General features: G+C 38.2%; 2 protein-coding genes across 30 annotated transcripts in view; one reads left to right on the forward strand and one right to left on the reverse strand.

Annotated features, from left to right (window-relative positions):
- The window catches only part of SORBS2 (sorbin and SH3 domain containing 2), a 319,803-nt gene that overhangs the window by 198,394 nt on the left and 94,243 nt on the right, over window positions 1–27,166 (reverse strand). For 9 of the 29 annotated variants that reach the window (XM_060291660.2, XM_060291664.1, XM_070044635.1 and 6 more), the window contains exon 1: window positions 8,287–8,858. The exons of 1 other annotated variant lie outside the window; for it this stretch is intronic. The gene's annotated coding sequence lies outside the window, so the exon portion shown is untranslated. Of the gene's footprint in view, window positions 1–8,286; window positions 8,860–27,166 lie in introns of those variants that run through there. 19 more of the 29 variants (XM_060291651.1, XM_060291648.1, XM_060291649.1 and 16 more) reach the window with 5 other exon arrangements.
- Window positions 1–27,166, forward strand: part of TLR3 (toll like receptor 3) — a 366,722-nt gene that overhangs the window by 173,100 nt on the left and 166,456 nt on the right. The window lies entirely within an intron of this gene.

Here is a 27,166-nt window from a genome sequence, read left to right on the forward strand (position 1 = left end):
GGACATTTGGGACTTTGGGTCAAAAGGAAGGTGATTTTCAAATTAAGTTATGGCTGTGTCATTTACTTTTACTAATAAAATGAGATTATTTATGGCTTTCTCATTTACTTTTACTTCTAAAATAAGATTATTTATGGCTTTGTCATTTACTTTTACTTACTAGAGTGATGACTCTCCTCTCTGCTGCCAATAAATCTAAAAATTAATTTAACACGTATTAAAAGCACTTTGTGCACTTCCGAAAGAAGGTTTTTTTTTTAACTCAAGAAGTCATATTAATTATATAAACTGGTTATGTTAGTCTTCTAAAATTAAATTTATGATGGGAAGGAAGTCAGTGATATAATCAGCTTTTAGACCACAAATCATATAAAAAATCATGTTTCTAAGTAAATTCATTGTCAAAGAATTCAGGATATATTATCAGTCATCTGAATTATTGATCTAAGAAAACCCTTTTCCCAAAACAGATATATTTTCAACAAATGAGTAAAAGTTTTTCTGGTAAAGGAGGTAACTGTGCTTTCCCACATTTTTATTGTTTCCTTGATTGTCAGAGATAACGAACATATAGTTAACTTGTTCAGGAGACTAAATTCTGGGGGAAAAGTCTGTAGTGGCTTAAATGAGCTGGATCATTTTTGGTTGTGTCATGATTTCCTCTGTTGAGGAAGTCTGATGTCTGAAAAAGGATTGCTCTGACATTTAGCTTCGTGTTTTATCAAAGCATACTAACCAAAAACAGAGTAAAACTATAACAAAACAAAACAACAAATGTTTAAGGATTTGTGGTCTGACTTAATTTTCTCATGATGGTTACATGGAATTACATACAGTTTTTATTACCTTGACTCCATTTCTTTTCCTTGGTGTCAATTTTATTTATTAACATTTGATTCAGCAGCCTACTCGGGTTAATCACCCAGACTCATCTACTGTTGGCCATTCCCATGACAAGATGATGCAGGTAAAAATAGAAATAAAACACTATTGCTCCCTCATGGAGTTCACTTTCATATGGAAAGATTAGATACATATAGAAAAAACTTCACTAAAATGAGATTAAAAAAAAGAATATAATTTACAAAGTGATACGAGAGCATCTAAGAAAGAGCAACTAAATGTGCTATTCATTCAGTCCCTCTTTGGGAACTAATTTAAGATCACATTCTGGAAAATTCCAGTTCAAATACCTTTAAAAGCTTTGTAAATTCCCAGATCCTTCACTGAAAGGAAGCTTTAATATATGTAAAGCTCTTGGGATAGTAGCTAGGACAGAGTAAACTTCATGCAGAGTAGCCAGATACAGAAGCCCATCAAAAGATGAATGGATAAAGAAGATGTGGGGTGTGTGTGTGTGTGTGTGTGTGTGTGTGTCTGTAATGGAATATTACTCAGTCACAAAAAAAAGAATGAAATCTTGATGTTTGTGACACATATGAATGGACCTAGAGGGTATTATGATAAGTGAAATAAATCAGACAGAGAAAGACTAATACTGTATGATTTCACTTACATGTAGAATCTATAAAACAAAAAAAAAAAGAGTAAACATCACAAAACAAAAACAGAGTCATAGATACAGAGAAACAATAGGTGGTTGCCAGAGGGGAGGAGCTGAGGGGAGGAAAAAAACAAGGGATGGAAATTAAGAGGTACAAACTTGCAAAATAAATGAGTCACAGGTATGAGATATACAGGATGGGAAATACAGTCCACAATTACGTAATATCTTTGTATGGGGACATAACAACAGCAAAATATTAATATCTGTAAGGCTCTTCAGATAGTAGCTAGTACAGAGTAAAGTATATAATTTTTTCTTATTAATATCTTTTGGATTGAAAAAATCAAATTATTTTTTTCTGTAGTTTATTGAAATCTTATTATTCAGGTTTTCATTGTTTTCTTGAGTTTAATCAAAACAGATATTTTGATTGGCCTTGGAAGGTCTCCCAATTCTTACAGTTTTTAATTTGAAAAGATCTCCCAGATGGCTACCTTTTTCTACACTGAATTCTCTGTTTAACTGTATTCTAAAGCCTTAAAGTAAACCTCTTAAATTTTGCAACTCTAGGTTTTAACTTTTCTCTCTTACACTTATCTAAAAAGGAAAAAATTACTCTTTAGTGTTGATCATATTGTTTGATGAATGTGATGATAACCTGAGACTTTAAGAAAGTTAAGAGTAGAAACCAAAATTTTTTGGTGTCTGAATTATTCACTAAATGACGTGTGTCCTTTGAGTTTTATCTAAGTTTCTGGTTATATTTCTCTTTATATCATTGTTAGAAATATAGTGCTTCTCACCAGGAAGACTATATTTTATTTTTAAAAATAATAGTGTTTTCTAAAATCTTCATCCTTTTTTCCTTCTCCTCAGTTTCATGACTTCCAAAAAACAAAAATCAGAAAATCTTGTCAATTACCATTTGATCTTTAAATTCAAGCAACATCTTGTAATCAATGTGTTGCCATTAACACAACATCGAGGGGAAAACTGTGAGCCATTCATTCATTCCACAAATACTGACTGAATATTTAACAGAGTGACTTGTTTGCCATGTACCTACAAGGTTTCAGCTGCTATTGTAAAGCAAGCTGAGTTTTCCCTGTAACTTTAATTCTGCGCAAGCAATCTGTACCTTTTCCCGTACTTGCTACTCTCAGGATCTCCCTTTACTTAAACTGGTTCAAGCCAGTGCTCAAGGTATATCAGACAACACAAGTCTATTCACACTGTTCCAGAAGAACTCAGTGGTTATAAAATTTTTATCTTCACTACTAGTAATGCTACGCTATATACGTCTCCAAATCTAGATATTGATATTTAATATCAAATCTAGATATTAAAAGTTATTTATCCCCACAGGATATAATAAGATTTACTGTACTGCAATTATATATCTGACAGATTAAATGTACATGCTTCAGAAAGTGCTCAAACAGTTCACCAGATGACACAGTTAGCACCAGAACAGCTGAAACTGTTATCTAATATCTTTTCCTTTGTGAACTTTAGTTCAGAGAATTGAAATCATTAGATGTGAAGGCATCCTGACAATCTACGAAATAGCTCACTTTTAAACAACCAAGTGTTGCTTTCTTAAACTTTTTTGGTTAATAGCGTAAAGTGAAGGAAAACCTTATAAAACATTAAGATCTTATATTAATAGGATCCAAAGAGGCAGAAGTAGCTGATGTGTCCACAGGTGGAGGATGAGGCCCTCACAGTCAAAAGCTTAAGCATGTTTCTTTCCATTAATGAGGCTGCTGTCTCTACCAATGGTCACCTTCATGGAGGACTAAATGTCTCTGAAGAAGTTAACTACCCCTGACTAGAAGTAGGGACAGGGACTTTTTAGAGGAGGACAGAATGAACATTTATACTAATACATTTTCTCCAGTGTGGCCAATTATTCCTTAGAATGTCTCATTTGCATATTTTTTGTGTGTCTACATTTTAAAAGTTTCTCATTCTTCATGCCATTCCCTGCTTAGACTCTTAAGGATTTTTGTAACAAGTGCTCTTGGTTAGAAGCCTATTTTTGCTACAGTTGGTTTAGGAATCTAAAAAGGAGAAGTATTTCCACATTGATTGGACTAACTTTCCTACCTACAGCAGAAGATACAATTCATTATAAGAAAATATTTTTGACATGCAATTTACACCAACTGTTGAGGAAACATCTCAAAGGAAAGTTAGAAGAATTGAATGTCTAGGTTATACAAAAATTTAAAAAGTAGGCAACAGTGCAAATTAAAGAACCAAAATATCACTAAAATGTTCAAATAACATTCTTATGAAAAATAAAATTTCCTTAAATTCTAACATGGAGAGAAAAAATTTAGGAAATATAATGGGAATATGGCTAGATTTTTTTTTTTTTTTTTGAGGTAGGAAAATTTTCTTTGAAAGTGAGATCTTTGGTTAGAGGTAGGAAAAGAGAAAGTTTTCTGGATTTTTGTTCAAATAATGCGTTTCAAAGGTGCAGAATTAATGCTGGATCTATGCATACCAGACCTGTAAGGGGAAGAGGAAACTACTGTCTTTTTGGCTAAAATTCCTGGTTGGCAAAACTTCTGTTTTGAAGACTGGGGTAAAGTGTAATATAGATCTACGTGGATATATCACGTTGCTGAAACTCAAAATAAAACCTTCTCTTTGCTGGTTCTCTGTCATTTATTCAAATAAGATCATCTTAAGTGAGCTTAAGCTGGAATGAGGTTTCTTATCCATTAATATTTAGAACTCAATAGTTATAGAAGTGTTCCCTCATAGCTAAATGTATATGTCTTAACTTTTTCAGAAATGTGGTAAAGAGATCTTGAAAATCTCCATATAATTCTTTGCAGTGATAATTTAGAATTTAATAGGCATCTATGATTAAACTATTTGAGGAACTTTGAAAAAATTATCTAATACAATTATGTACTAGTATACTTCATTATAAAATGCCACAAGAGCTCACTCATTTCATTTGAATGTCAACATAGTTATATATAGTTTAGGCCTTCAAAATATTATAAATTACTTAAAATAGAAAATCTTAAAAATGATGCAGAAATACTATAGAATCATGTTTCCTGAAATCTAATTACTGTGTACAATTTAAAATAATTGATTAAACACGATTAGTCTTTAAGATGCATAGAACCAATTTCAACTTTAGCTATTATTAAATTAGCATGTTACACATTAAAATCAGCTGGAAGATAGTCAAAATAAACTAAAGGACAGCGTGACACTTAAGAGTTGCTATATATCTTACTTTGATTATAAAATTCAATGCTGGAATATAGTGTAAAAGTGTCCAGAAATATGAATTTAAGTGGTTTACCAAATATTTTGCTTTCTAATTCTTAACATCTGGATATTTAAAATTTCCTAATCTTTGCTACTTTATGTACAAGAATTCATACTATATTAAGTCCAACTTTTGCTTTTTAGATGGATATCTTAGAGATGAGGGATTATATAGTTATTAATTCTTAATGTAATTTTTGATACATTCTTACTTTTTATTACAACATTGTGATAAATTTTCCATAAAAAGGGTATAAAAATTTAGGCTTTAAAAAAATAATAATCGTGCCATCTAATATAGAAAAAAGAGTGGGAAGTCTCTACAACCAAAAGCATATCTGTATCAAGAATGATACTAACATACTATTCTATCCGTCACCCAGAAACTCAAGTTATGGGGAAGTATAATGTAGCCAGTTATTACCAATAACCTTTCAGGTTTATAAGGAAAATCAAAAGAAATTCTCCTATTGTAGACTTTATTTTAATCCTTTGGTCTCTTCCCAATTCATGACCTCTACTTTCCTCTGGCTTACGGAAAACAATTCCGTAAGTAACTTTTTTATAATCAACTGCTAATCAACATCAGTTCAACATTAATTTTAAATGACCTGATTTTAGAGCATACTTCTAATAGGGATACTTACTGTACTTATTTTCCCCTGCAAATTTTATAATAGCTATAAATAGAAAAACAATATCCTCTAGATATTAAAGCTTCTAAGCTGGTTTTGTTTAAAACTTATATGCTGTAAATTTTTCTTTGAGAAAATTCTGATATATTATAGGACATTTATAGCTTTTATCCAATTGTGATCTTGAAACTAGAATTTCATATCAAGGAAATTAAAGCCTCATCACTGTTTGTAAATGTTTTGAGTTTCTCTGATCAAATGCAGTATAATAGATAATAGGACTTCTTTTTCGAGATCAAGCCTATATTTACGGTAACTAATAGGAAAACAGTCAAGTCCGAGCTTACCAGTACAATGTCTGAATGCCAAGTTCTAGACACTGGACAAAGTACAGTCAGAGGTCAGTAAAACTCTGGAAGCCCATGAGCAGAGACAAATGCGCTACGGTGCAATAGCCAGAACTACAGACATAAGATTCAGATGTAGCCGAAGCAGAAGGCGAGGAAGTGTCTGGGGAGACATTCTAGTTGGATTTTGAAGGATGCATGGCAGGTGGCTGCCGCTGTGGGGGAGATTTGAAGAAAAAGTCTATACAGAGGAGACTGGCTTTGCAAAAGTTTGGTATAGTGCGTTTGGGAAATTACAAAGTATTTGCTATTGCCAGCAGCTGAGTTGGGAAGTGGCAGAAATTAAGAGTACCTAAATAGATAAAAGCCAAGGTGCAGAGTGTTGAAGGATAGGGATTATAGCTCTGCGTCTAGTTCTCAAAATTGTTGCGTTAATAACTACGTAGATGTGTGGTGCAGAAGTGCACTTACAATGCTAATCTTTCATAGCATATCACCTTAAAAGGTTACTAATGGAGGGAAAAAAAGTACAGGTATAAAGTTTGTGTGTCACTCTTCCCAGTGGGGCTGACTCCTGTCACATATGTTGCCACCACAAAGGCAACAGGGTACAGCCTTAGGTATTTCCACACCTGGTTCTTCTAAAATCTCCCCCAAGAAAAACTAAGGCAAAATCATTTTCTTGCTGCAGGACTTTTCACTGTGTTAATTCTAGAAATTCCTTTTGCCGTGTAAAGCTCTGACAGGAATTAAATTGAAGAGAGACTTTTTCCACCTTTCCTCCTGCTATAGCAGAATCACTTCCTTGGCTGATATCTTTATTTATAAAATTTGACCTAACACTAGGTCTATTAGTTAAACTTTCCTTTGAAAGTTAAACGTAAGTGAAGTACAATGCTATCGTTTCACCATTTTATCCTACCCAATGTCTCACACACACAAATAGACAATATTCCTAGTTAGAACTCTTATTATTAAATGTTTGGAGATGATTTTCTGGACTGAGATTGCTTGTACCTTGAATTTTTTGAATATTTTTATACCTTGAATATTGGTGACATTTAGAAGAGAAGTTTTGAAAAATATTCTCCCTATGCTTTATAACTGTCTTATCTGAGGGCATAATGACATTGCTGTATTTGTGAAACAGGTGCTGTGTGCTCATATGTAGCAATGAAAATTATTATACTTAAAAGGTGACTCCTATGTCATCCACATATTGGGTAAAAGGATAGAAAATAAAAATATATTTCTTAGAAGTAGATCTCAGATCCTATTTATTTTATATTTCACAGTAGATTTCATCCTTAGCACATAGAGGTTTTTATTCAAAGTTTTCAACAAAATATTTTTCCCTAAATATTTTCCATAGAATTCTAAATGATCTGACGTTTCTGGTAGACCAACAGTAGAACTGATTTACGTAAAACTGAAATGTTGCTGAAACAATTTAATCATTATTCGGTCATTTCTTTACCAGGAATTTCGATTTGACTGACCAATTTCAATCCACAGTAACAGCTTTGTTCCTAAGAGACTATAAATCAAAGAAATACTCAGTAAGGAGCAATTCCTACTGCAGTTCAAAGTCTGTGCTATTATCACGTAGTGATGGACAGCAAACATCCATTGCAAATATTAGTACATTTGTTGGAGGAGGGTCGTGTTTTTGGTTTCACTCTCTGTCTCTGAAACCTATCTGCTTGTGAGAAAAGTTGTGCAATAAAAGAAGTTTTACCGACACATACTATAGCTATGCTTGAACTCAATGCAGCGATTCACTTCCTTTCTTTGCCTGGATTCCAAGCCAGGGAACACAATGAGGGTGTTGTGCTCTGGGCTAGCGTGGCATGCATGATACTCGGAAAGGACGCGTGAGCAGCTTCCAGTACCTACACTATTTGCTTTACAACTACCCGCAACTAAATCAAACAGCACACCAGGACTCTGTGCTCAGAATACGCAAGGGTACAAGCCACTGGCTCTTAATGACCTACATAGGGTACGGAATTCCTTAATTTAAACGTATATAGAGGTGTGTTAAGAGTTAAATACATCATTTCAGAGGCTTAAAAATAAATGCTTCACAATTTTCGAGCTGCTGATTTTCCACGTAATTCTCTGAATGTATGTCAAAGTGCAGGTCGTAAAAGAATCTATTGTTTCTAAGGGAGAAAGATTGTTGCTGGTTATGAAGGCTGTCCAGAACGACAGGCCATCGTGGTTTGTTAAAACAGCAAATATTTATTTTAAACCCCAAGGCATATTAGTAATTTTTTAAAAAATCATTACAATTTCTAGAACCTGAACTTACCGAAACAATTCTAAGTCTCTGACACTATTTTGTGTATGTGTATGTATGTATGTGTGTGTGTTTGTGTTTGTGTGTATGTATTTCCTTGGTAAATCCAAAGAACACGATGATTGTAAATGTTTAGGTTAAGTTTTGCTCGGAGTTATTGTTATGCTGTGCTTGAAAAAGGACAAAAAAGCTTACCTCTGTCAGTCAAGTGGCTACACAGGGACCTCCTTCTCAGCCTCAGCTTCAGCATGCAGACAGATGCTCTCTGAGCCAACAATCTGTTAACAGGAAGCAGGTAAACCCGAGAGCGTCCGCCTGCGTTACAGTCCAGTGCCCATCCGAGCACACACCTGCTTTTTCAGACTTGCCACTCATATGCTACAGCCACGCACAGGACCTGTGTTTGCAGAAGAAAACACCTCCTTTGGGGTCACTAGTTCTCAGGGTAAGCAGCTAGAGAGCTGCTGAGATAACATTGCAGGGAAGGCGAGCCTTCCCAAGACAAAAACCTTTTCTGCTGTCTGATAGCAGATATGCAGCATTATCTCTCTGCATTCCACGTTCTCAAATCAGCTACTAGGAAAGGCAGTCGACAGCTCGTCCAAATGGCAGCTGGCAGGCATGCTTGGCTGTACTAATTGTATACTAACATGCCCACTACTTCTCTCTTCCCTCAATAGATTTTTTTAAAAAATGCTTCTTCCAGGGTAAAGCTCAGCGGAATATGCCACACTGTTTTCCATAAGTAAAATGGCTGGTCCTCCCAGCACTGCTGCAGACAGCTCATTGGGTTCCACTGGCTTTTCGTAGTCATAGCAACAACCAACAGACAGACTTAGCAAGCATGGCTGATCACGTGCAGTGCACGACACAGCTTGTTAATTTCTTTTCATGAAACTCATCATTTTGGGAGGAGGGTAGCTTCTGTTATCGTTCTCAGTATTTCACCGATAGTGCAAGTGCTCTGAGTTTTCAGCTTTCAGGAGGAACTTTTGTTATATGAGCCAGTGCTTCATGTGAAATTGAGAAAGCGAAGCCCTTCTCAATAGATAGATTCGGGTCTATCCAGGTTAATAACATGCAAATCACTGTAGAGACAGTAATTGGAACCATTGTTAAAACAGCTTCCACCTTCGCGTCATAGCGTAAAGGAGACTGGCAAATGTGGACAGTTATACTTTCTGTTTTTCAGTGATAATCTTGTAGCCACTTAGCTGAAACAAAGCCCTATGGCTCATTATATGTGGCCAAAATAACCAAAGATGTTACCTGTGGATCCATGTATTTAATTATTTTAATACACTTTTTATGTACTACAGAATTTAAAATAAAATTCTAAAAATTCCTATTGTTTCCTACTGCAGAAAATGATTAACTCAATTATAATTTATGTGTAATATTAAAATACTTCAGGAAATCCAAACCAAAGTAAAACTGCTTTGCTTGGGCTTCCCTGGTGGCGCAGTGGTTGGGAGTCCGCCTGCCGATGCAGGGGACACGGGTTCGTGCCCCGGTCCGGGAAGATCCCACATGCCGCGGAGCGGCTGGGCCGGTGAGCCATGGCCAATGGGCCTGCGCCTCCGGAGCCTGTGCTCCGCAACGGGAGAGGCCACAACAGTGAGAGGCCCGCGTACCGCAAAAAAGGAAAAAAAAAAAAAAAAAAGCTTTGCTTTAAATCTCACCTTTCAAGCAGGAATAGTTGTGCTTCCTCAGTTAGATGGATCACATCCCACCCTTCCTCAAAATTTCACCTCTTCAGGGAATTTCTCATAATACATACCATTAACCATTTATACTTTCTGCAAAATCCCCACCCTTTAATACTGTCACCAGTCATATTGTTTGATATATTTTCAAGACGACATCCCGTTTATTTTTGTTTCTAGCGACGTGACTGAAATAGTTGTATTAATACTTTGCACTTGTAAACATAGATACTTCCTTCATTTGCTGCTAGTCGTCGATTTCCTGTTTTGTGAGTGTTGCATTTCCCAGCCTGTGTTAGGACTCCTGCTCCAGTAGTAATTCCCTAACTTTACTAGGCATAAGAATCCTGTGCATGCAGATGTGGGGATCCCATTTTCCTTCTGTCTCCAAACAGATTCACAGTTGGAGGGTCTGAGCCTGCTCAGGTTAGCATATCTGAAGAAACGTGGGTGGGCCTTTCCCACTCCACATTGTTTGCAGCCTGCTCTGACTTCAGGTACTTTTTCCCTTAAGTTATTTTGAGTTTGCTATTCTTGAACTTGCCCCTGCCTTCAATGTCAGCCTCATATTCTACTCTTCATTCCCCAGGTTTCAACAGTTTTGAATGACATCCCATTTCTGGCTTCCTTGCCTTGCAGATGTTCCTGCTTCCTAAAAGCTTCTCCGCCATATCCCATCCCCCCACCCCCAGCACCTTTTGCCTCCATCCCAATCTGCCTCCGACTTTATCTTTCAACACGTTGCTCAAACAGACCACCTCGCTAAAGACAGCCACGGGCAGAGTTTGTAGGGGCTCCTGTGTGCCTCCAGTGTACCTGGAATCTACCTCTACTATTATACACTTGTCATGCACCGTAGGTTATTAGCAGTCTTCCTTTCTTGTCTGACTTCTCTACTGCTCAGTCTACTCCCTGAAAGCCAACCTGGTCCATGTCTTATTTGTCATACTTGGAATATTCTAAGTTTTCAGTACATTTTGAAGGAGAACCTAAAACACTGTCTGAACAGGTGCTGAATGACTGGATAGTGTGAGGTCTGGGTTTTAATTCATCTTTTCAATACCATGCATTATTGACTTACTATAACTTCAGAAGAATTTAAGTGATTTTGATTAAATGTTGGCATTTTTAAAAAGTTATGAAGAAACATCCTAAGTTCATCTGGTGTCTTAGGGTAGCTTTTCTTTTCATTGTATGTTTGAAAATGTCTTTATTCTACCCTTGTACGTGACTGTTTGGCTAGGTTTAAGAATCTTTGGAGTCATTTTCCTTTGGAATTTTGAAGGTCTTCTTTTATCTCGTGGCTTCTTGCCCCAGGGCACCATCAACTATAAACCACCCAAGAAGAGAACTAGAAACCGCCCAAAGCTGCTCAGGATTAGAAACTGGGAAGCTGGTAGGAACTGAGACAAATCTTTTTGCTCCCATGGTGTCCCTCATGGGACCTCTGTTCATCATTATAAATCACTCTGTGTGGCAGGGGGTAGGGATTGGGGAGGGATGGTTGAGTGTTCTGTGCGTGCTGTGGCTTCATCACCTACCCCAAGCCTCTCCTCTCATATGTAACTCTGGCTGCCATGACCCATCACTGTTGCTCTGGCCCTCTGGTTCTGCTCTACCGCATGTAGAGCAGACTTTTTTTCTCCCTTCTAACTTGTTCATTGCTAAATACGGATTCCCAAGAAACAAATGTGATCGTCCCACCTCATCTTTCTGAGCCAGAGGAGATACCTCATAAGTTGCCAGCAGCTGTATACCTGGACTGCCCTAAGTCAGGTTCCAGTCCTTGATCCCATCAGCTATGGTAGGGACACTTGGCAGTATATAGTTTTCAAATATTTGCCACTACAGTAGGTGCAAAGTAGCAGCTCATTATCATCTTAATTTGCATTTCTTTAATTACTGATGAAATTGAACATCTCTTCATGTTCAATGGTCTTTTGCGTTACCTCTTCTGTAAATTTCCTGTTCATACCTCTTGCCTGTTTTCTCTATTGAGGTTTGCTGTCTTAATGTAGAATTTTAAACAAAATGCCTATGGAAGGTATTTTCAAATGTTTTATATATTTAAACATTACAATTAAATTTGCTATATAATTAAAAGTTAGTAAGTTACCCATTGATATATAAAGGGGAACCAGTAATTCACTGCTAATTGTTTTGGTTTTTATTACGCAGAATGTGGGTAAAAATCCCTGTTCAGAATTTTTTTTCAGTATGGAAGTGTATACTACCACAACCGTGATATAAGAATGATTTTCTAAGACAAAATCTAAAGTCATATAAATCACATCCCCCTAAAATGTTGTCAGCAAAAGTGCCTTTCCAAATTAAGATTACTTTTATTTTAAGAATAGCAAGTATCATGAAAGAAAAAGAAAGGCTGAGGAACGGATGTAGATAAAAGGAGACTCGAGAGAAACTGAAAACAGTGTGTGACCCTGGCTTGGGCACGAGATCTGAAAAAAAGATGCCATCAAGCCTGCCATGGAGACAGTAGGTGCGTGTGAATATGGACTGTATGGTATATAACAGTGATGTTTCCATTTCATACTATATTATGGTTTGAAAAATGTATGTCTTTGTTCTTAGGAAACACAAATTGAAGTATTTAGGGTAAAGGGCCAGGGGCTCTGCAACTTACTTTCAGATGGTTCAGCAGAAAGAATAATAATGTGTAATAATGTCTTATGTGTGTGTGTTTGCAGTATAATTTGGCTCTTATAACAAGAGATAGAAGATAGATTTATACCTATAACCTGTGTACATCTATATCTGTCATTCTACCTACCTACCTATCTCTCTATCTATCGAGGGCTAACACAAATGTGGCAAAATACTAACACCTGGTAAATCTTAGGTGAAGGATATTTCCAACTTAGTTTATTATTCTTTCCATCTTTCTGTAAGTTTGAAGTTCTTTGTTTTCAAGATAAAAAGTTTGGAAAATGGGGCTTCCCTGGTGGCACGGTGGTTAAGAATCCACCTGCCAATGCAGGGGACATGGGTTCGAGCCCTGGCCCAGGAAGATCCCACATGCCCCGAAGCAACTAAGCCTGTGCGCCACAACTACTGAGCCTGCACTCTAGAGCCCGCAAGCCACAACTACTGAAGCCCGTGCGCCTAGAGCCTGTGCTCCGGAACAAGAGACGCCACCGCAATGAGAAGCCCGCGCACCGCAGCAAAGAGTAGCCCCCGCTTGCTGCAACTAAAGAAAGCTCACGTGCAGCAACGAAGACCCAACGCAGCCAAAAATAAATAAATTTTTTAAAAAGTTTGAAAAATGAAATAAAATGAGAATAAAATAGTGTTCAAAACAAACACAGGTTTAAGATAAGATTACTTGATGAAAACGTTTATCAAAGTTAAAAGTAAAGTTGATAAATTATAGACTAAGATGACAATGATGATTGATATTATGAAGAGGCTACTTCGGTAGAGAGTATTAGAAACATTTTGCACTTTCTTATTTTTTTATTTATTTATTTATTGGCTGCGTTGGGTCTTTGTTGTTGTGCTCGGCCTTTCTCTAGTTGTGGCAAGCAGGGGCTACTCTTTGTTGCCGCACGTGGGCTTCTCATTGCGGTGGCTTCTCTTGTTGTGGAGCACGGGCTCTAGGCGCCGGGCTTCAGTAGTTGTGGCATGTGGGCTCAGTAGTTGTGGCTCACAGGCTCTAGAGTGCAGGCTCATTAGTTGTGGCACATGGGCTTAGGTGCTCCACGGCATGTGGGATCTTCCCGGACCAGGGCTCGAACCCGTGTCCCCTGGGCAGGAGGATTCTTAACCACTGCGCCACCAGGGAAGTCCCATTTTGCACTTTCTTGAAAGAAGTTTGATATTTCCCTACATTTACTGCTTATACTGATATAAGCCACTTATCCCTTGGTTCCCATATTGAAATCCTTCTTAATCCGGCTTCACTGCTATAAAAATTCAGCAGGATCACTGTTGACTGAAGCAATATATTCTCCAGTCACACCTATCCCTGCAGACTCCACAGCTGGGTGACAGTCTTCTAAGGGATCCTGTCCCTGATAGAGCAGGGAAGCTCTTTATACAACTTAAAGAACAGAACTTGAGCATGGTTTGTTTAATGGGGTAGCACAGACTGTTATAAAGCTTAGACTGAATTTTCTAATTCCTAGCAACACATAGAATATGCCAAAAGATCTTTCTAAATCTTGCATAATTAGATATGTTAGCAATAACATGAAAAATGTGCTTTTAAATGGGACCAAGATGGGAAGTGTGACAGCTACCTTGGATGGGATTAGAAAGAGGCTTGGAGGACCTCTGTGAAGCAAATGGGATTTATTTCTAAGATTCCATCTTCCAAGAAACATATGCTGGGAAGCCAACTTAGTCACAGGCTATTAATCAAATGCCTTCATATCCTCTGAGGAAGTCTGACCTTGATTAGGATCCAGAATGACCTTCATAAATGAGAGATACCTGAAACCAAAACAAACCCAGCAGAGTGAAGGCTTTATGGAAATCCACTTATTGAATGAATTACAAATGAGAAAATGATTACTGAAGAACAAAATCTTGCCAGAGGGCAAGGGATAAGAATATAAATGTCTGCTACATAAAACTGTTTTTAAAAGCCGAATGTGAAGTGAAATCTATTAACACAAAAATACCGTATGTGCACCACAGAAGTAAATTCCATTCGTAGTTACCAGAACCCACTAGAAATTCTGTATCCCCTCTAGATTAAGAGGAAGAGGAAACTGTAACAGAAGGTACAGAAAGAAGATTTGGCCAGGCTTAAATCCAGAGAACTTGGTCTTGCTGGCTAATAATAACAACATTGTTTTAAACATTTCAGGTTTATCAAGCTCTGGGCTTGCAGATGCCTATAACACCAGGAGCTTTCCAGAATGACTTTATCTGAAAATGTCCATTAATATGTGTCAGTACCAGGTGGCGGAAAAAATCTTAGTGTTAGCCAATAACAAAAGAAAAAGCTAACCTACAATGAACCTTCCACACCCCCCAGTCCCCCAGCCCTGGTAACCACCCCCCCCACAAACACACACACACACACACACACACACACACACACACACACACAAATACACAAATGCATCTTGCTTGCCCCCCCCCGCCCCCCAGAGAAAAGCACACTTGGCTTTTATTAAGCCCACAGGGTGAGAGATTCTTTGAGCCGTATAGAAAAAGCTGCACTTGCTTCCAAGGAATTTGATTGTTTATACTTCATAATGATAAGCTAAAACAGCTACCTAGAAAGAGGAGGCTGATGGCTTTTACTGTCCTACAAGGGGCCGTGGTTTGTTCTCTGAGAGGCACTCCGACCAGATTAACGAAGTGTAACTCAAGGGACCTTTTCCACTCACTATTGTTTCCTATGGAAACAGTGGCTCCCAGGTACCTTGTGGCGACGTGGCGTAGTGCCTGACTCCACAGAAAGCCATCGGGCTCTGCCGTCACCGCATTATTGAATTAGTAAGGGAACACATCAGCCTCAGCAAACAACGCCTGGAGAGAAGCACTTTAAAACAAACGCTGTTGGTTTCACCTGAGCCACTGAAACAAATTATGATGCACAAGGTGAAACTTGGCAGCCTCTGGAAACTCTGAAGAGGCAGCTGCCAAAGCCCTCAGCAGGCAAACGCACAAATCTCAGAGGAATGAAAATTAGAGCGGGTCACCTTTGCCCTTTAGAAGTACTTCTGATGCAACCGTTCAGTGAGATTTATTCATCGAAATGAGCAAATAATGAGGTGTGTGTAATACATGATTTGGTACATGTTTTAGAATCCAAGTGTCTGATACCAAATGAGAAAAATGTCGAAAACAAACAAACAAAAAACCAAAGGCACAAAATGTACTGGACTTAGTAGATGCAGTTAAAAAGCCTCCCAGTGACACAGTGACAGCATACACAGCTAGAAAAAAATGAACGACCTGTGTGCCCTTGCAGAAAACTGGATGGGAGCTCCATTTTATCAGGGTAGAACTGTACCCCAGAATGGTAATTATTTTACCAAATCTATCCAAAGCAGAATGCATTTCCTATGCTATCAAAAGTAAGACTTAGGTCCTAATTGCTGCATAGTTTTCTTGAACTGATAGTTGGGTAGAATGTTCTCCTTTTGGACGTTTTCTGTATCAAAGGAAGAAGATTAACTTTGTAAACAGTCCTTGTGGGTTTAAATTGGCACAAAATATCATTTCACAAACCACTTTACGATGGGCACGAGAGGGGATAAAGAATTCTAAGAGTTGACACCTAAACTGTATGTTGGAAGACATGGAGGCCTTAATGAGGGAAAGACATAGAAAAAAGTCTGTAAACCAAGGGGATAACGTGTAAGTGTAAGATGTGTGAGGGGCCTTGGTGGATTTTCTTTCATAAATTGGGTGAAATGAATGTATCCCCTGAGTGCCTCACAGGACTTTTATGAGGATCAAATGAGATAATATGAATCAGCTCGGGGTGGCCCCCTCAGGAAAGAGTCACATTTTTCTTCAAGGCTTCTACAGCTGGACTTTGAAAGCGATGCTACTCACAGACAGGGCCCTGGGGCAGCCCAGTTCCTGCTGGATTATATACTTCATGAGAGCAGGAATCATGTCTGTTTAGTCTTCACCTTATTTCAGTTGCTTAGCATAGCACCCGGTATGCAGAAACAGGCACGATGAATGAACAAATGAATGAATGAACAGCCTGGGGAAGTCGCGGGTGAATTGTATCTTCCTCCATGGCCGCCCCTCCATTCAATCCAACAAACATTCCTTTAACCTGTACTACCTGCCAAGAACCTCATCCGGTGTCAGGTTACTAACTTACAGCTCTTGTTCTGAGTGCAGGAAAGTACAAGTGACCTAAGTCGTTACATTACAACGTGATTTGCTCTTCGGTACAAATCTACCCAGGGAGCCAGAGAAATATGACTAGTCCTGGAGCTTCTTGAAGGGGTTCTACTTGAAGAGAACCGAGAGGTTGACAAGGGATTTACCAGTCTGGGAGCTCAGGGAAAGGATTGCCAGGCTGAGGAAGCAGCACGTGTGACGGAGACAGGAAAGCAAGTTCAAAGTTCGTACAACTTACATTAAGTGTAGCTAAAGCACAGGCTGGGGCAGGCGTGAGAGGAGATGAGGCTGAAAAGGTAGACATGAGACAGTTTGTGAAATGTTTTCTTGTACATGTACAGGACTTTGGACTTTATCTTTCAGGAAATGGGAAGCCATCATAGGGCTTTAAAAAGAACAAAGATGTGACCATATTTGTACTTTAGGAAGATAGCTCTGGGACACGTTTACATAGGCAATACATTTTTTAAAAAATATGTTAGTAAATGCTTTTTATTTTTATTTATTTATTTATTTTTGGCTGCATTGGGTCTTTGTTGCTGCACGCGGGCTTTCTCTAGTTGCAGCGAGCGGGGGCTACTCTTCGTTGCGGTGCGCAGGCTTCTCATTGCGGTGGCTTCTCTTGTTGCAGAGCATGGGCTCTAGGCACGCAGGCTTCAGCAGTTGTGGCTCATGGGCTCTAGAGCGCAAGCTCGGTAGTTGTGGCGCACGGGCTTAGTTGCGGCATGTGGGATCTTCCCGGACCAGGGCTTGAATTGGCAGGCGGATTCTTAACCACTGCGCCAGCAGGGAAGTCCCTAGGCAATATATTTTAATGGAACAACTCATAGGGCTGTATGTTTTGATTACTTTTTATAACTCATCATTATCAGACATTTATTGAACATCTTTATCTGAGGTTATATTAGGTGCCAGAGACGTGCCAGCAAAATGAAGGACTCATAAATCATAAGACATATCAGTATTTTATGTTCCTCTAAAGAGAAAAAAACTTGCCAGTAAAATTGTAACGTTCCGTTTTATGTTCGAATTTTTATTATTTGTTGGAATAGCTCTTTTAAATATATGTGGATTAAATTTCATCATCTGTCACTCTGGGCATACAAAAAAGAAAGAAAGAAAAAGTTGGGAAAGTAGTTAAGTTGTTCTTAAAATTCCTCACGCTCAGTGTTAAACTCCTCTGAATGGCATTTAGATGCCCTCTCTCCCTCCCTGCAGCACACACAGTATTATCATCTATTTAGTAGTTTTCAAAATTTGGCATGTTTCAGAACCACTTAGAAAAGTGGTAAAAAATAGAGGCCCAGGCCCATGCTTTGCTCCAGCAAGCCTGGGCTTCTGTATTCTTTGCTGTGTTTCCAGGAGATTCTATGACGCCCAAAGTTTGAGAAGCACTGCTCTATGCCATCAGGAGAGCTGCTGGCACAGGTGCACTGCTTAAAGTGGGTGCACATCTTCTGTGTTCAGGACTCCCTGACACTCAGTGAGTTTCGACGTACGTGCACATGCGAGGGTGGCATGACTGCCTCTGCCTAGCTGATAAGCGTATTGTTTCCTGGGATGTTTAAATGGCAGAAAGGTGCATCTTAGGATTATTGAAAGATGATATTTTCTTTCAGAAATAGGACGGGAATTTTACAAAGTAGGCAGGGAGTACATTAAAGAGGATGATTACTTGATTTCTGTCATAGGGAAATGATTAAATAGATCACAGTTCCTCCACACCATGGGAGATGTTCAGTGTTTAAAAGTAATTATGTAGTATGATATTTCCAAAATGTGTTCTGTGAAAGGCTATTCAAAAAGGGCACCACAGGCCAAAAATGTGTGGGAAAACCTGCAAACCATGTCTCTTTCTTAGTTTCATGGTGACCTCATACATCTTGAAAGCTCTGAGAAGGCCTGGAGTAAAGATCCTATTTGACTTTTTAAACAAAAAATGTTCCTATTTATAGCACAAAAGATGCTCATGTTATATTTAAAAAATCAGCAACAGCAATAAGCCCATAAAAATGTGCAGTAACACAATTCCATTTTTGTAAGTAAAATCTGGGACATAGTGTCAAGGAAGAAGGGCAGTCAGGATTTACACTAAACATTAACCATATTTAAAAATGAGTGATTGGATGACGTACAAAATTTCTTTACTTGTGTTTGATTGTATACTCTTCGATAAACTGACTATCTATAATAAAACAGTTATTAAAAATAGTAATAATGATCATGAAAAACATCAAAGAAAGATTTGAGCTTTACTAATATATTCTCCAGGGGAAGCTTTGATGAATATAAAGATAATTTCAATGAGAAGGTGGGAATCTGTTTTATATGATTTTTTCAATTCACGTGAGACTGAGGGGAAAAAAATGTTAGCCATAAAGTATAGTAAGAGCAGAGAAGAACAGAATAAATGTAGGCATTGGGTGCTATTTTTATTTGGTCTTTTTTCAAGGTCATATATTTATGGAATCAAGATTTTTAAACGAGTGAGTCAGACTGTTTTGTCTATGGTTTGATATAAAGGTCAAGTAGAGAATTCAGTGTATTGGATCTCAAAATTTTGTTCAGCTGTTGAAGAGAAATGACCTGAAATGAACAGTCTACAGCCTATACCTCCTGTGAGATAAGGAGTAGCTCTAACTAGTTAGGTGATCTTGGGTAACTTGCTTAACCTTCATGGGACTTGTTTTGCACACCGAAATGGTTATGGTTATTGTATTCGTTTCTTAGGGCTTTGTAACGAAGTACCACAAACTGGGTAGCTTTCAACAACAGAACTATATCATCTCAGGGTTCTGGAGGCTGGAAGTCTGAAGTCAAGATGTCAGCAGAGCCGTGCTCTCCCTGAAGTCTCCAAGGAAGGAGACTTACCGGCCTCTCTTTAGCCTCTAGTGGTCGCCAGAAATCCTTGGTGTTCCTTGGCTTGTGGCAGTATAATTCCAATTTCTACCTTGATCTTTATAGAATCATCTTGCCTCTGTGTGTCTGTGTCCAAATTTCTTTTTCTTATAAGGACACATCATTGGAGTAGGGCCCACCCCGGTGCTTTATGACCTCACCTTAATTTGATTACATCTGCAAATGCCCTATTTTCAAATAAGGTCACATTCACAGGTTCTGGGGCTTAGGACTTCAATATGTCTGTTTGGGGAACACAATTCAATCCATAACAGTTATGGTGTTATAATTATCATTTTTTTTTGAGGAAAAAGTTGTTGCTCTCAATCCAGAGTTGGGGCTGTGAAGAACTAAAGCATGGACAATGTTACTGAACCGAATTAATAAATGAGTGAATTCCCAGGAAATTGATGGGAAATATCAAACAAGATGTTTATTTAGATGCTTTTTTTTTCCTCTGCTGAACTGACTAGAAGATTCTTCTACTGGATATAGACTGAATCTACCATTATAAAGTTGAAACAGAACAACACAAAGGGATATATCTGATATGTTGAAGAGATCCTACCAGATCTCCTCCAGATTGATTGCTTTTTCCAGGAGAATCTTCCAAAGCAAAATTCTCCAAACCCACGTTCTCACTTCAAAATGCGTCCTCCCCCGTGTGTGGGCGGTGGGCAGTCTGATGCCCAGGCGTGGATTCTGAGATCCATCTGTGGACTTGCATGTTCTCTTCAGTCATCAATTTCTGAGAAAACATGTATGATTTCATTGTATCTACAAAGGCAGGCGTTGCTTCTTAATTCAGACTCTCCCAGGCTTTACACCATTGTCTGGTTATAGGTCAAGTATAGCAGCTTCAGACCAGCAGTCATCTAAAGCAGTTATTGCAGCTTTCTAAAGTGCCTAAAATCTCAGGGAATTATTAGGCACATGGAGAACATCTTTTTTGTTGTTGTTCATTTTGTTCTGGGTGTTTTTTTTTTTTTAACTGTGTTGAAAATCATTTGTAATTTCAAAGCATAGTGTAATAGTCCCATCGCTGTGTCAATGTAATTTTTTGAGCAGATTACCATGTGCCAGGCACTATGCTACAAGTTTATAAATATTAAGTCTGTTCTTCATAGTAGACCTGCCAAGTAGGAATTATTTTCATTTGAGAGATGAGAGATTAGGCTTCAAAAAATCATAATTTCCGATGTCAGAGAATTACATGATCTTTCTACCGTACTAAATTTCTTATTGAAACACTTTGTAAATTAACTTTCTGTAAATGTAGAGACTCCTGTGCTTTGTTTGGGTCAGATTACTGGAAGTCAACTGTAAAGAAATCGTGATGTTTTCAGGGACTTTTTTTCTGCCATTTATCCAGGATAAATCATCTTGATCATTCTCATTATAATTTCTGCATCATAGAGTAAAGTATTATATTTTTTCATTGCTTTGAGGTACTGCACATAGGACTGTGGCAAGGGAGGAAGAATTTTTAGAATTTAAATTATTATACTAGCAACAGTTATCACTTCAGTATCAAACTACAGAGTTGCTCCTGACATGAATGATACAATTGCTGCTTCCAGCTGTTCTATACACTGGGTCTCAGTCCACTGTGAAGAAAGAAGAACAATGGTTTTGATTTTCTCTCAGTTGCAGTGACCTAGATTACTCAAGATTTCTTCTCTCTGCTATAGAAGATCTTCACCTAGAACTCCTAAAAAGTGAAGTATCTTAGGTCACCACAGGGAGTCTTTCTGCAGTTAAGTAAACAAGTTAACCTGAAAGCATTTAAAGTCCATGGCTTAACAAGCCAAACAAGAACTTGATTCAAACAAAATCAAAGTAGGGGGAGCAGCGTTTTAGTCAGCAATATTTAAATCAGTGACACCTCCTCAAATGTGAACTCAAATCCTTGTAAATTCATTTGCCACATCAATGCATTTATAGCATAATAAACATTTCTTAGAGCTCAGATGCTCTGCACAACTAGGGGAACTTTCTCTAATGCTTTTCTTTACATTTAAGACTTGGTAGAAATATTTTTTGTCAGAGTGACCCATAAGGTACACTCATCAAGCTGAGGTTTGTGCCCTTATTGACCATTAATACCTGTTATTCCAGTTATACTGGTCTATGATATACATCACCCCAGGCCCACAGCACAGTGAGTCAGCATGTCATGGAAATATTTCTTGAGTATCCATTTGAAAATTTTCTTTTTCTTTGCCTTGTGCATTAGGCTTATACAAGTCATATTTTTGGAACAAAATAAGTTGGTCTTGTCAGCTGGTGAGTATAAGCAGATTTATTGAAAACAGAATTCAGAATATTTGAAACTATGATTATCTTGCAAAATCAGATAACATTCTATCTTTCCCTGATTTGCAGGGTCAGTGGGAGAAAAGGAAGGATAAAAGGCCAATGAAATCACACTAATTTATCCCAACAGATATTTTTCTGAGTTCTGTGAAGTGTCAGGCACTATAATTAGGTGAAATAACTTTAAAATAAGAACCAGAAGGCAAGATTTACTGTAAAATTTATCCCTAATTATGTGATCATGAGCAAATCACAGACTTTATGTTTCTCAGTTCCCTTATTTATATATTGGGAATGGTTTGGGTTCCTGCCCACTCCCACGTTATTATGAAGATCAAATGAATTTTTTTTTTTTGCGGTACACGGGCCTCTCACTGTTGTGGCCTCTCCCGTTGCGGAGCACAGGCTCCGGACGCGCAGGCTCAGTGGCCACGGCTCACGGGCCTAGTCGCTTCGCAGCATGTGGGATCTTCCCAGACTGGGGCACAAACCCGTGTCCCCTGCATCGGCAGGCGGATTCTAAACCACTGCGCCACCAGGGAAGCCCAAATGAATCTTTTTATTTGCTAGTATAAAGGACAATGCAAATGGAATGCAGTTGGTTTTCCTTCTCCACTGCTACGGCTACCTGCCCCCCAACCCCCATCAGCACCATCATTATTGTCATCATCATCATTAGTGCTGTGGTTAGTTCTCTAGAAACAGATGATAAGGAGGGGATTTATTCAAGAAGGTTTACTGGGGAGTTACCCTTAGTTATAATACCTGTAGGGGAGTGGGAGAGGGAACCTTGAACAAAGAGAGAAGGTGAACTCTCGTGAAGTTTCAATAGAGAACACAGAAGCTGTGGTGCTGAGGTAAGACTTCCAATTTGTCCCAAGTGAAGACACAGGGACTGGGCCTTTATACTCCCGCATCCATCCTGCAGGCTGCCTACATGAAGGGGGCATAACTGGCTGAAACCATTCTTGGAAAGAGACTCAGTTGTGAGCTTTCAGCAGTACATACTCCTGGGGGCTGGGTGGATGAGCACTTGGTCCTGAAGGGCAGATAGGAGGGATTTTAGCATCCTCTAAAATTATCATCATCATCATCATTGCCATCATTTGGGGCTTGAAATAGCCTTTAAGAAATCCTTGGGGGCCCAGTCTTTTCATTTCTCTTCTATAGCACAACAAAGAAAGAAAAGATAAAGCTGCCCTGATAGCAGTTAAGCACCACATTATAGCTGAACCTCAAGAGCATCCTAGAAAGGCATGAAACTTCGACCCACCCACAATCGTGGCAAGATCAGATACTACATGGTCCAAGAAGCAGACACATAACATAGTACATGAATTCCGTATCAAATATCTCTTGTCTCCACATTAATTGCCCTTTAATTTTCATTTCTTTAATTGGATGACAGATTCTCAGGGTGGGAGAGGGCTTTTTGCTGGTCAGTTGATTGAAGTGCTGCCTTGGGCTTGACCTCTTCTTAGAACCCTGGCAAACACTACCCAGCCTTTACTGGATGGACCAACTCCTGTGATGAGAGCTCCCTACATTCCCAAGCAGTCTATTCTGTTGTCAAGGGCTTCATATGTAAGTGGAGTCTGCTTTCCCAGTTGTTTACCAATGGTCCCGTTGCTGTGTTATGGAACAGCAGAACAGATTTAACCTATACCCTACGTGTTCCATACACATTCTTTTTGAACTAATTGTGCCTAGTTCCCAAAACTTGTTCCCAGTTTTTTGTTGTTGTTGTTTTGTTTTGTTTTGTTTTGTTGGCCATGCTGTGAGGCATGTGGGATCTCAGCTCCCCAACCAGGGATCGAACCCACGACCCCTGCATTAGAAGCGTGGAGTCTTTAACCACTGGACCACCAGGGAAGTCCTGTTCCCAGTTTGTAATAATTTTAAAACCTGTATCTTGCCTCTATCTTTTGAATATCTTCTTTTTCCTCTTAAACTGTGAAGATTGCTCCAACTTTTCTCTAACCCATGCAAAGAATGAGACAATCTTCATTCTTGCTACCATGCCTCTCTATTCATGTGACCTAGTATTAAAATACTAGACTCTAAGCTCCATATGTGAACACTGTGATGTGGTTGCTAAATAAAGCTCTGTTTTAAAGCCATTTATCTCTTAGTCTTGTAGGACTCTGCATAGACCTCAGTAAAACTTAATTTTGTCTCTCATTCTAACTCTTGGAGATCTTGATGGATCCTAATTTTGTTCTGGAATTTTTTTCCAGTACAATTAAGGTGATGACACAAACAAATTAATAAAAATATTGGACAGAACAACATGGAATATTTAGAGAAAGAGAAAATGAATGAGAAAAAGTAATCCCTATTCCATCCTCATCCTCACTCCCACCAGACACACAGACAGACAAACCAAGAGATGACTTTGAAGGACTATATGAAGCAGATTTAACATCCCACTTTCCACAAGGTAGGGGAGTGAGTTTTCCTTTAAGTTTTGCTCCCAATTTCTGTCACATAGTCTTATAAAATGTTAACAACTACCCCGTACTTACACACTGGAATAAAACATCCATGAAAAAATTATTTCATAAAGAATGTCAAGATATTTTTTCATTGATTATTAATTCCATCCATCTGCTTTGTACAATTCATACTTACTTATTTCTCCACCCAACTTTTTGAGTGGTACCAAAGATGTATCTCTAAAGAAGATCAAATAAATCATTTGATTTTCTGATTTAAATTTTCAGTTGAAATGACTTTACTGAATTGGACTAAGAAAGGGAAGAGAAGTATATCTAACACTTTTGCAGTCTATATCTTTTAATTCGGTAGTTTTCACTATAATTTTCCCAAGGGTCCCAGGTCCATGTATGATATAATTTTAAGAGGCACAATTGTAATTGCATATCACTTGATTACACATTTATACTGGCAATTTTGCAAGTCAAGTTGTATTCTTTTCACTTCACATTTTTTCGTTATTTCTATCTCTGATTACTATTATTAACTTAGATGTAGCAAATTGAAAGAAAAATAGTGAGAAAATTCTCATTGGCCATCTAGATGCTGTCAGATCATAGTTTGAAGAATGAGACGCTGAGCTATTGGAGGTTTCCCAATTAATGAATCTGCAGGATAATCATATAGAGGCAGGAACTCCAGCACACATGTGAGGGACTATGAGATGATAAAGCACATTTTTGCTGAATTATTCTTTGAATTACCCAATATCTGATTTTGAGTCTGCAAACAGAAAACGGTTGTGGGAGGAAACAGCTGAATAAACATCATCATAAACACTGAAGAAATAGGGGCATATCTTTAGTGTGTTGGTAAGACCTCCTTTTGATCTCTGAAGTGCAGCCTTGTCCAATTTAAGAAACGGAGTGGCTTCTGCAGTAAAAGTAAAGAAGCTGAGGTCCAGAGGATAAAGGAAAACTTCTCAGGACGGAGTCTTGCTGGTACTAATGCTTCTTTTTTTGAGGCACAACCTGAATAGCTCAGATTACTGCTGTTTGTCGAAGTAACATGGTTAATTATTTACCTTTCTCACCATTGGTTCAGATTCTTTTCCTATCAGACTGCTATGCCCAAACCCAAAACAAACAACCTCCCTATAACAGTTAGTGATCATGTTAAACTGGGTTTGTGTGATGGTGACAGAACATTTTTCTATTCTTTCCTTCATGGTTTCTCTTGCTTCCATTAACCATTCTGCTAGCAAAGGTTTCTCTTGCTTCCAGTAACCATTCTGCTAGCGAAGGTCAGGAATAATTTGTGCTTCTATGTTGATTGTACTTATGACTTGCTGTGACTTGGTTCTTTCTGATCTATTAAACCTGCTCTTTAGACTTCTTCCTTATTTTTTGAGCTATTCTAATTCCTCCATCCAGTAGGGTGTCTCAGATTTCACTAGAAAAAGAAGCCTGTTTTCCTACCCAAGGTTTTTCTGCTGTTTGGGTTTTTGATTATATGCTCTAAAACAGACCTAAGATGATCATCTAGAATTGGAATGATTTAATGATTGAAAATAATTAGACAGCAAAGCTGATATTTTGGGCCTTTCTCTTCTTTTCTCCAAGAATCCTTCCAGGAACAGAACGCTCTGTCCAAATGTGGCAGAAGGAGATTTGGTAGGTGGGGTGGGTGCAAGCAGGTGCTCTTTTTCTGTAGCAACTTTCAGTCTCAATTCCATGCTCAAAGGAAGCAGCCATTCTTATCCTTGACTTGGGGTCTGGCTTTTCCTACTTAAAGTATATCATTCTTGATCTTTTATCCTTACTTTAAAGGTCTTATGCAGTTGCATCTTTTATTATGACACCTGAAATCGTTTCTGGAAGCAAGGAAGATATAAAATAGGAAAGAAATAAGAAAGGAGTGGAGCCCAAAGGGGTTAAACAACTTGGCCGAGATTATACACTGTTAGCAACCCATTCATTCATTCGTTCAGTCATTCTAAAAAGGCTCATTAAGTATTTATTATGTCACTCATATTAGGAGAGGTTTTGGGCATAGAATGGTAACCAAGACAGAGGACTCAGGGAGCTTACAGTCTAGAATAGAAGGCAGGTCTCTTGAGTCGCAAAGTTCTGCTCTTTCCACTGTACTCTGCCATGTTATTGGCGCTTAAAAAATGCATTCCCTGTGTGTCTACCTAGGGCTGAATGGAAACAAAGCTGTGAAGCTAGAAAGACCTCCATTTCCTCCTCTCTAAATTGGAACTAATAATAGTATCTAACTAGCAGGGCTACAGATTAAATGAAATAATTCCTATGAAAGGCTCAGCACAGTGTCTAGCACATACTAACTGTGCAATAAATGTTAAATATTATTATTACTGTTATTGATGTTCTCTGGCTATAAATATAGTCAATCTTATAATTATCGTAACCCATTTTCAAAATCTAAGCTGGGACTCATTGCTGAACCAAATGAAATTCTCATCAATAATCATTAGTCTGAATTCAAGTGTAATGGTTGAGGTTTAGTATTTTCTGAAATTTGCTTCTTTGAAAAAATTCTTTTCCTCTCATAAGAGCAGAGTTTAGTGGGTTTGATATTTATAAGATCTCACCTTTCTAGCTGTTACGGAGTGTTAAAAGTATTACTGTACAAGTTGGAACATTTTTCTAAATTACGTTTTTCTCATACATGGTCTTAAAACGGCTAATTCCAAAGAACAAAGAATAAGTCATCCATGGAGAGTGAAGTCATAATTTTATTTTTATCTCTCCTGTCTGAGTATAACTACCACAGCACATCATGTCCAAGTAATGCGAACATGTCTGGTTGGCACAGCTACAATAGCAGGACTGATAAGTAACTGATCAGCTTATTCA

This window comes from Globicephala melas, chromosome 21 (assembly GCF_963455315.2).
Source record: "Globicephala melas chromosome 21, mGloMel1.2, whole genome shotgun sequence".
NCBI lineage: Eukaryota > Metazoa > Chordata > Mammalia > Artiodactyla > Delphinidae > Globicephala > Globicephala melas.